General features: G+C 37.5%; 1 protein-coding gene across 2 annotated transcripts in view; it reads left to right on the forward strand.

The window, feature by feature from the left end:
* ajap1 (adherens junctions associated protein 1) overlaps positions 1-9,658 on the forward strand; it is a 51,491-nt gene extending 41,833 nt beyond the window's left edge. For both annotated transcript variants that reach the window (XM_064300896.1, XM_064300897.1), the window contains exon 6: positions 2,758-9,658. The gene's annotated coding sequence lies outside the window, so the exon portion shown is untranslated. The remainder of the gene's footprint in view (positions 1-2,757) is intronic.
* Positions 9,659-11,508: the final 1,850 nt, after the last annotated feature.

Consider the following 11,508-nt stretch of genomic DNA (forward strand, 5'->3'; position numbering starts at 1 on the left):
TTGGTGAGACAATATATTTCAGTGAAATAAACAACAGCTGTTGTGGCAGAGTTGTTCTCCTCTGTCTGTTAATGTTAAAAAACTATTCAGGTCACCAGCCAACCTTTCTAATGTAAGAATTTCTAATGTAACTTGATTGCTTCCAGACTGCCTGCCGAAGGAAAATATGCACTCAACAGAATAGCATGCACTGATGTGATGCAAACTGTTTTAAAAAGCCCAGTCATGAATTTGTTCACTGTTTCCTGTCAGAAGTCAGTGCATCTTTCCTGTGAGCCATTATTTATATAATTAGACAGAGTTTGTTCTGACTGCTTTTCGGGCAAAATGAACTGCGATTCAATGGATACGCACTAGACTTCACGAATGAAAAGATATGTAACAATTGGATTGCACGTGCAAGAACATAATTTGAACTACAAAAACATTGTTTGCTTTTCATTGACATCATTGAGTGGGTATAGTGATTTTAAATTGAACCCACTGGTTAAGGAATCATATGTTGTTTCATTTTCAGATTCATCTTTAGAAAGTTTTTATCACATTACCACATTCTGTGTGTTAGAGTTGAACAAAACATTAATCATGCATCTCTTACAATTGCAATAATTTTATTATGCTTGAATTGCTTTTTAAATCCCTTTTTATTGTTGCTTATATCTACAAAATGTAGAAGAAAACTATATCTGCAGTCAGAATGACAATTTCTGCACTAGCACAGCAGGTGTTGTGAGATTGTATTATTGTAGTTAGGATTTGTAATGTCTAGCAACAGGTTTGCTTTTGTGCAACTAATATTAGAAAAAGACATAAAAACAGTAAGAATAATCAATTCGTCACATGGAAAGTGCCATTTTAATGAAGTATAGCAAGCAAGTAAAGTCCTGTACTCTTGAAATCATTCTTGACATAAGGAATGTTCTCTTTATATTTAAACTTACTTAAGAACATTATTTCCTGTTGCCTGCACATTAATTCTGGTATCAGAATTTCATAAGGACTTTTATGAAATCTGCAGGCCACATTTAAAGTGATATGTGGTCCGGTCGTTTGATTGTCAGGGAATGATTACTCATTTGCCTGACATTGTTAGATTTTTGGCTGGACCTCAACAGTGGGCCAGCCCTACAAACGCGAATGTCTGTGGCTGACTGAGTGATGACTGACTGACTGAGTGATAAAGTTACACCGCGCATGTTTATGACTGACTGAATGACTGACCTACTGAGTGAGTGATAAAGTTACACCGCGCATGTCTGTGACTGACTGAGTGACTGACTGACTGAGTGAGTGATAAAGTTACACCGCGCATGTCTGTGACTGACTGAGTGACTGACTGACTGAGTGAGTGATAAAGTTACACCGCGCTTGTCTGTGACGTCGGCCGGTTCGGTCCAGCCATATACTAGGTTTTAACCTGGTCTTGTTCATATAGAAATGTCATTTTTGGAAGGATTATATCCAATGGTGTGTTCCACATGTGCGTATGTGTGCTATACATGTGTTTGGAAGTCTGTATTTAAAGCCTACGGTAGCCATTCTTGTTCCATAAAATGGCATCGTTCCATCTGTTCCCACTTGTCCATCTGAATGTTCCCACTTGCTTGTTGAAAGGGTACAGTTGCAATGTAAAACCTAAAGGTAAACATCAAAGGTGGTGCATTTCACAGAATGCCAATGAGCTTTTCTTTTTCATCACCAGAACTGTAAACTGCATTCATTTAAAATTCTAAATACTAAAGATAAAAAAACACACATTCTGAGAATACTGAGACGGTCCAAACCCTTTGGGGGGCCAAGAAACAAGTCTTTGTTATTGACCCAGTTTTGAAAGGGAATTGAGTGCCTGAAGGTAAGGATCTGTGCGGGTGAGGGGAACATGTCTGTGCACACCGCACACCGATCCAAAGAACGTTAAGCGAAATTATAAACTCCCTTTTGCTGAATGACCTAAACTAGATATGCTGAAACCCGTCAATGAAATGTGAACATTCTCAAAATCTGCTCATGATTAAATGTGCGCAAGTATTTTGTGAATGATGTGAATAATGTTTGTAAATGTTTGTAATATCGGGACTGGGATAGGTCCGGCCTATGACTCCGGTTTACCAGGACTCTGTTTCTTGAGTTCATGTGGTTTGTGTCATGAAGAAATGCAACAGACAAGCAAAAACGCTTGAATGATAAAAGCAATTTTTCTGTTTTTGTGTAGTGCTTTACAAAAAAAAAGAAAAAGAAATCACAATTTTGGTCTGCCACCGCATCTCTTTAGCTTGTGAGTTTTGTCTCTCAGCTTTTTTTTCATTAAGAAATTTTAAACCTCTCTGAGACTGCTACACCTGTTGTGAAAATGTTATTTTAGTTGATGTTGGATGCCTCAGAATAATCTTTGCATTGACAGTGCTTGGACTGTAGCTGTTTTGGCACAATTTCTTTGGAAATGTAAAGTCTTTTAAACATTTTTTTGTCATTCAGACCTGTTTAATTTTTCTTTGGTTTGGATGTTACCCAAATAAATGTGGACAACTAATTCCCAACAGCTCATGCAGCATGAAAGTACTGTATATGCTTCATGAGCGATGTAAGCAATATGCTTTCATGGGAATATCTGAGAGAGCAACATCAAACAATGGCCTGCACTTAATTCTGATCTACACATTATCCTTTTTTGTGCTTCCTTACTGTCAAGGAACTAATTAATGAAACAAACTTTTTTTTGTAAAATATGTTAATGCAACGCTTTGTTTCTCTTCACAGGATTCCATTGGTCAACCTGTAAACCAAGCGAAACAAGCAATTACACAAAGAACCAACAGCCAATTTTGTAAAATAATGGGACCTTGCCCGAACATGAGCGCAGAAGTTTATTTTTCTAAAATGAATGACAGCTTGAGACAGTGGAGCCGGATGCCTCTCCAGATTATTTTCCAGAGACCGATGGTGATTTAAAAATATATATTTAGAGCGAATATATATATATATATATATTACGTGTGTGCGTGCGCGCACCGAAGAGTAAATCAAATCACAGACACGTTGAAGACAAGAGAGTGTACTAGCCAATGGCTGCTGCCAGTGCGAGCTGAACTGTGTTACTGAACAATGTGCCAATAATGCCACTTGTGCCACATTCTGTACAGAAGGACCCCATCCAGGATATCATGGATTAATAAAGACATTATGGGCAAGTCATTTTACCAAGTCGTACCCCTACATCAATCCAGTACCCTTTTTGAAACAAAAGAAACAAAAAAAAAATAAAATAAAAAAAAATATTTTTATGAATATGTTTTAACATAGTTATAAAGCGTTGTGGTAAATTCCAAAAGAGAAAATGTATAAAGCACTATACGGTGATAACAAAAGAAGAAATTGCTTTCTACAGTACATGCTATGTTCTAGACTTTTCTTCCAGGCATTGTTACCAGATCCCCTTTTAAGAACAAAAGAAAAGAAAAGACAAAAAAATTCAGCCTATCCCAACCGTATTTTTATACAGCAACAAACAATTGAATCACAACACGACATCTAGGTCCACTGTGACTGGACCTCAGGACTGTTAATCATGTTCTGGTGCCCAATTTGAGATGACTGTCAAGATACAGACCAGACTCTTAAAATAAATGATGCTGTCAAAGGGTTATTCCCAAATGAAGTTTCACTTTTGATAATTTAAACATAGGAATACAGTTTTAATACTTGGCCATTAAAATGTAATTTTTGGGGGAGATTTTTATTTTATTTTCATTTATTCAAGCCATGATTACCATTTTTTAAAAATACAACGAGAATGGCACTATCTCTTGTGGGAGGTCTCTAATACATCTTGGTTTAAACTGACATATCCCAGTTTTATTAAATTATAAAAGACAGTTTTATGTCTTTTTCACCGAGCCAAGGAGGAGCTGAGGTGCAAGCGGAAGCAAAACAGATCATCACTGCCAGCATTTGAGAATCATCGCACGCGTTCCTCGTCTTAATCCAAGTCCAGGAAAGCCTTTATCTTTAAATGCAATTACTAATGCGCCCAAAATCAGTCTCAGTGTAGCGTACTGTGTGAGTGAGCATGTCAGTGACTGCTGTGTGGTGTGACATCACCCATCAGAGCCAGAACAAGGGTGCGGTTCATTCGCTGGTGACAGTCACATGTTCTGGTGTGTCACATGGTCGACAGAGGTGCCATTTTGAAACCTGCAGCAGAATTTCCCATTCCATTAACAACTGTAGCTCTTTATCGACAGTTTAAAAACCACAAATATTATTATTATTATTGGATCAAGTATTTGAGTAGTATGGCATCAAAAATACAAATGAATGAAGCGTCATTCCTCAACTGAATTCAGTTGCAACATCAACTGCCATGAAACCACCCACTGACAATACTCATGTGCTTTAAATGTGGTGTTAGTTGACTGTTCAGACACTGCTGGGGATTTTTTATTTGCAAGCTTTATTGATTAATAGAATTACCATTTAATTTTACGAATTATACCGACATCCTACGATGGGCATCCACAGCTCTTATGGCCAAATCCTGTCCCTAAAGATGCCCATTTTGTTATGTAAAATGAATATAAAGTGAATTGAGTGCCAGGTTCACATCTCCAGTGAAAACCAGAGAAGACTCTGAATCTGCCACTCAATTCAATTTTATATGGCTCTGTTGACATAGTATCTGTGACATCAGCATTTCCAGTACGTATTGGACATGCAAATACATGAATAAATTATAGTATAAGACTTAAAACACAATGGACCTCATTCACATAACTTTTCTTAAATTATTCTTACTGTACATTTGTTCCTAAAAATGTTCCTACAAAAATACCAATATGGAATTCATGACACATGTCCAGAACTTTGTTTTTGTGCATATGATTGTATGAGATAATGAATGCTGACAGTTTGCAAATTTTATGCGCAATCATGTTCATGTAATTAGTATAAGGAAACAGCCATAAATAAGTACAGATAAATAAAAAAAGATGAATTCCAAAATGTTCTTTAAAACGTTCTTAGACACAGTTTACAATTAAATGTAATTGTACACATACGTTGTGAATGAAGCCCAATGTTATTATAAACAGAATGTGTATCCAGGAAAAAACAATTAGAAATAAAAAAGTAACCCATATTAGTTACTGTCATGTAACGGTTTTGCTAGCTTCAGTTTCAACCGCAGGAAATTACCAAAAATGTTTGTTATGTTTTAATATATGCGAGTCAGTGACCCCGTGGCCAACAGTACCCTGACACCGTAATGTTATGGTTGTGCTCCTCAGCCCAGTTATCCTGGAGCCCATAAGGACCTGTCTGGGTGCCATCTGGCAGCACACAGTGTAAATGTGGGTTGCCCCCGCAAGTGGGCCTATTCTGGGCACGCACCTGTTGGTCCCGCCAGATCACACAATGAGAGAGGAAATGAGCACCGTGCGCTGCTGTGTGCTAGCCATTCACGGACGCCGTGCCCATTGTGCTTTGCTGCCTGCATATCCCACTGCCCCTCACCTCAGATTTCCTATAAGAGATAATGCCTCATTCTCAACCAGAGAGTGACCTGAGCTGGTTCTGCTGCTGCCCTGATTTCATATTTTTATTGAAAGAGCCTGATGGCTGATTATTATATTGTTGCTGTAATATACATGTGTAGATGTATTATATATATATATATATATATATATATATATATATATATAATACAAAATCCTTCCATTGCTGTACAGGTGTTCTATTTTTTAAAAGATTACCTGTTCTTTTTGGGAGTGTTGGGGCTGGGAAAGGGAAATTGTGTCTCTGTTTACATCTGTGACTACAATGGGTACAACAATGATATTTCTTTCATAACTCAGATTGACCTTGTGCCAAACTTCTGGTCCGCGCATTCAAGCAGTATGTACGATATCTTCAACCAACAAAATAGGGTACATAATGCTTACATCGAGGCTACTGTATTTTTTTCATGCTAACACCATGTTCGAGATCAAGAGCGGACCATTTTTATGTTAAATCTTTTCATTCAGGAAGAAAAAAAACTGGAGCAGGGCAGGATTTGAGAGGTTTTCATCTGGCACAAAATGACAATGATCCCTAAACTGGGCATTTATTGATCAGTTAAGACTCACCACTATAGTGGTGGCAGAGCCAGGATTTGTAAACCCCAAACTTAGTGGCAGCATCATCTGTTATGGATCACTGAATTTATCTAACAGCAGTCTTTTGTAATGAAAAGACTGATTGGTTGATATGAATTAGGGATTGACGGATGGGCTAGTCTACCCATTATGGGATTCGTGAAGTTTCACTCTCCCATTGCCATGCCATTGTCAAAACTGGTTCTGTAACAAAGATAATGTTTTAACTGATGTTCTTGCAAGTAATTAATTCTAAGGTCATTAAGCGTGGTCCAACAACTATTTTTGCCTCATGTAAAGCATTCTGTTGCCAATCATTCAGGTGTAAACCATTTTCTGAATAATTTATCATAGCAGTGCACTGAAGCACGCCTGTTTAGTACAGAACTGTTTACATGCTTCTCGTTCCTACACGATACCTCAGTTTTTTTGGAAATATGAATATATTGTATCAACACATGCTCAAGTCTTTCAGTTTTCACATTATATATTGCTATAAAAATGAATGGTTTTAACTGTATTGCAGATGTATTTTTTTTCTCAAAATGACAAACAAGAAAACAATATTCTCGATTGATTGTAAAATGGCACACTTGCTATTGAACAAATGTGTTAAATCAGCCACCAGATCCTCCTGATATATGATTTGGTTGATACATTCTTCCAGGAAAAGGATATGTAAATTTCAAATCTTGACATTAGGGTTTTTATTATTGGTTTTGGATTGTACTTGTTTTGTGTGTGTTTCTTTATCTGTTTTCTCTGACCCAAGTAATGTCTCTAAGGACACAAGATTATGGTGTCAATTCATTGAAATCATAATAGAGGTTACACAGCAGGACCCGGTGTGTTGGTCTTGGCTGTTAGTCCAGACTCTTTTTGCAGATGATGTAATGTGCTGGCATCCACTGGTGGTCTTGTTTTTTTTTAATAAGAACTTTTTCACAAAACATTTAGAAACGACTGAGCACCTGTTGATGGTGCGATGTTGAGATGAAACCTGCTACCTTCTGGATATGGAGACGGAATGATATCCCATGATGCACCATTGCTCTGTGCCCTCACCCTCTCCACTTCCTTCCACAGCCTGAAATAAGGGAAGAAATTGCTACCGTAAGCCTTTGTAGTTTCAGAACACTGTTTTTTAAAAATTGCTTTACATCATTCGCTGACGCTTTTAAGGACAGAAATTCCCCATTTGTATCTGCTATATCATTAGAATTTGTTTCAGTATTACATGCAGTCTCAAAATTTAGAAAAGTACAAAATCTACCTTAAAAACTGGAACTAAGGTAGTTGAGGCGTGGCGCCTATCTTTGAAACATCCCGTCAGCACTTATGCGCTTGTGGTGTCATCGTCATTCAAACACAAATGGGTTCGAAGGCCGTCCAGTACTTATGGTTCTTCAGAATCTCGACTGCTCCCTTAGAGTAATTATAGATGATATTGGCATGCGGAGAGATTAAAAAAAAAAAAAAGCAAAGGAGAGCTGAAAACTGTATCATGGATGAATACCAGCCGATCTGATGCGCGGTCATTTCCGTAATGACCCTTGTGAATTGCGTCCTAAATACTGTATGCTGCTTAATGGCCACATAAACTGGCTGTAAATTAATGGTAATAAAATAATATATGGGGGGAATGGCTCTAATGCTTCTCATGCATACAGGTCAAATTTTAGATGCATTGTATTTTTTTCTCCCTCTGTGTTCTGCATGTTTGACCATTTTGGTTGAGCATGTAAATCTGATTTACAATGGCCCCCTAAAATGTAAAAGGTCAGGTTTTGATATAAAATGGAGTTGTATTACTTTGGCCTCACAGCTAAACGAACGTCACTCGTATTGTACATTCAACTTGTCCATTTAACCAGCCGCAGATTTCCCACTTTCATATTATTTATCGAAAATGTGAAGACAATTTACGTATGATTTTTTTTTCTTCAGCTGATTGTTGTGTGTTTTAATGGTGCAATTTAGTTAGAAAACCATGACAACATTTTTCTGAACACAATTTATTTATTTATTGTCTGTGATTACATTCACGGAGGACAAAATAAGCAGATAAACAAATTTTTTAAAAATTGCCAAAACACTAGCTAAAAAAGGCCGCCATCTACAAATTTGTCTCCAGGGGTTATACTTCAGAAAGTAATGTGACAGCAACCTCATAAAATAGCTCCTTGATTTTATGACAGACTTTTTATCTTAAAAAAGCACTGTATAGCAATCACTGTGGAAGATCATACATGTTTTTGAGGTCTGGATTAAAGCAGTTATTCTTCAAGTCCTAGTGCATGGTTTAATTGTTGTTCCACTCAGAGTACAGCGTACAGGTGTATGTAACTTTTACGGAGGCAATTTAAATATATCGGAACAGAGTAATTTCAATAAATGTGGGTACATAGAGGGAATGGCTGGCGGGAAGCCATTTCTAAAACGTGTGCCAATACAGAAATATACCAAGCAATGTGAAAAAAATGGGCTTTGTGTTTCAGGACGGTCTGTATACTTTGCTTGACATTGTCTTGGAAATATCAAATTTCCGTGTGAACACTTTTTATTTTGAATCACTGTTGAATCATTCATTTTCTGTCAAACTTGTAACGGAAACAAATTGCACTTTATAAATGTAGGCTTTCTCCCCCCCCTCTTTATTTTTGTTTTAAAAGATATTTTCAGCTAGTTCTCCAGTCCATTATAAAAAATAAAAAAAAAGACATTTCAGGCACAAAGACCTTAATACAGAACTGTAATACAGATGTGTAATATCTCATGTATACTGGGGGTCAGGTGAGTCTTTCAGAAAATGTAGAAATGAAAATGATGTAATCCATTTACGCTGACGCTTATAGTGCAGCACTTGACACCTCCATCAAGAGATACAAAGCCAGACTCTGCGACCATCACCAATCTGAATGCTTTAATGATTTTCCATCATACAAAATTACTTACAAAGCTTAATGTGTTTGCAGATAGCACCATCCTTTTTGACGTTTTACATTTGATTGATGGGCAACATTAAGTTGATGCCACCTAGTTTGTTCAGTAGAATGAACTTATGATATATGCCGCATACTGCTCCATACTGCTCTACAAAACCTGATTCAGATTTTGTTGTGCCATTTAAATGAAAACTTTGTACGTAGTGAAAACTTTATCTTTTTATATTTGTGTTTAATATATCAAAGAGTACCTCTGTTACTTTTATATAAGATCTATGAATAGAATACACATACACACACATATGCACACACACACACACACGGACATACAAAAATATATTATAACCAGATGCAGTTCCTGTGTCAGTTGTTGTATACTTTTCTTTTCTGTCTTATGGATCACAGTTCTCTATTCTTTTTGTAAGTATTGGTAATATGTTAAAATTTCCAGGTGATATTGATTTGGTTACTCTTGTACTTCTAAGCTCTGTATTTGCAAGCACTGTAAATGCGATTCTCATCAGACTCCTCCTCTGTACATTTAGTACTCTGATGTTGCTATTAATAAAATATAAAACTACATGAGTTGTTTTCTCAAAAAAAAGTGTCTGAAGGCTTTTTAAACTATGAAGTTTTAATGTTAACGAAAAAGAACAATTTGGAGACCCAAGTATAAGGCACATACTGTACACAATCCACACATTAGAATTCGCGTTTCCCCTTGCATGCAAAACCAGCTCATTGTATGGCAGAGTGCTCTTACTGTACATAATCACTTTGTGTTAACATGTGAGCGACACAGACTAACACGTCAAGTGGACACACAGCAGCTATGAGTGCCCCGGGTGGGTAACAGCGCATCTCAGATCAAGCGGGCGCGATCGCGATCGCTGTTATGCTGAGAGAACCACGCATACGGCGCACGGGGTGAAGTGATTTCCCCTTCCTCCGGCGAAATGTTTCTCGTGTAGAGCAGCAATCCAACACGGGGCGGCTGAGAGAGAGAGGCACCGACAGAGACAGGGCAGGATCTACCTGAAATATATATTTTTTTCTGTGTTCTTTTGAAATGTAAGTTCTTTTCATGTCCCTTGTTCATGCTACGCTGAACTTGAAAACAAGCGACCCCCCCCCCAAACCCCAACCCCTCCATTAGCTGGAGGATGGTGACTGAAAGGAGATGCCTTTTGCTAGCTCATTTGGTGGAGCAGCGATGCAGGAGTCAGAGAAGGGCCTTGCTTCCTGTGGTAAAAACAGATCGTTTGGGGCACTAAACCATGAAGACTGTGCATTCAACTTACAAGACAGAAATTAGGCAGAACCAGAAAGAGAGAGAAAAAAAGAGGAATTTGCAATGACTGGTGTAAAGCAAACAACAACACATTTTGAAAGAGCCTTTTTTATTGCATTTTTAACTTACTGGTCATAGGGGAAAGCTTACTTTTTGTTCATTTAAGTCCTTACACTTTTATTTTAGATATCGGGCCTGGAACAAAGCAATGCTTTTCCTCAGTTAATTTTGCTGATTGCTGAATTTGACAACTAGTGTTGCTAAAACTGAATGATGTGTTTAAATTGATTTTTAAAAATGTCATAAAAATATGTTGAAATACAAAAAGCTCATGTACAGTAGTACATGAAACAAATAGTCTTATTTAGGTTCAGACACCTCTGAAGACACCAAAAGTACTTATCAATATTTCTTACCAAATAAGAATTATTTTCCCGACTGTAGGCTACGAATGTATATCAACCCACAATTTACACATTCAGTAAATTAATAAAGCAATATTGTACATACCTTTCATGTTAGATTAGGTTTGCCTTCATATGGTTCTGTGAGCCCACATTTCATTTGGAGAATTGTTACAGTTTCCTCCAGGATGAGAAAGACCAACTGCATCACATCCGCTTAGCAGCATGCCATGCACGAAAGGAGAACATAACTTCATTCCCCTGATGTACAGTATATGAGCAATTATGACAGACCTCCCGATCAAAATTCTCTGTGCTGCTCCTGGCAAATCAGTGTGGATTGCATAGTGGTGGCACAAGAGGAATTCGTTTCAGGGAACCAGCAAGCATTGCTTCAGGCGATGAAGTATGATTCTGGCATTCTAAGCTATCAATCTTTTACTTTGGACAGGATAACACACTTAAAATGTGAAATTCCACGCAACAATGATGCAGTGAGATCATCTTTGAGGCAAAAAAAGTCAGTGAAATGCTGTCTAGTCGTTCAGGTGAAAACCCGGCAACGTTTGTTTGAAAAGTGTAAGTTTTCTACCTGACTAGGACATAGCCGGGTGGAATTTGGGCAAAACTTGAGCTATATTAGGGTTACTCTAGTCTAGTCTAGTTTGTGTCAAAATGTCCCTCAACTTAGATTTCTACCCCTCTAGATATCTAGATTGTACTAAGTTGGTATGCTG

This window comes from Anguilla rostrata, chromosome 11, assembly GCF_018555375.3.
Source record: "Anguilla rostrata isolate EN2019 chromosome 11, ASM1855537v3, whole genome shotgun sequence".
In the NCBI taxonomy this organism is placed as follows: domain Eukaryota; kingdom Metazoa; phylum Chordata; class Actinopteri; order Anguilliformes; family Anguillidae; genus Anguilla; species Anguilla rostrata.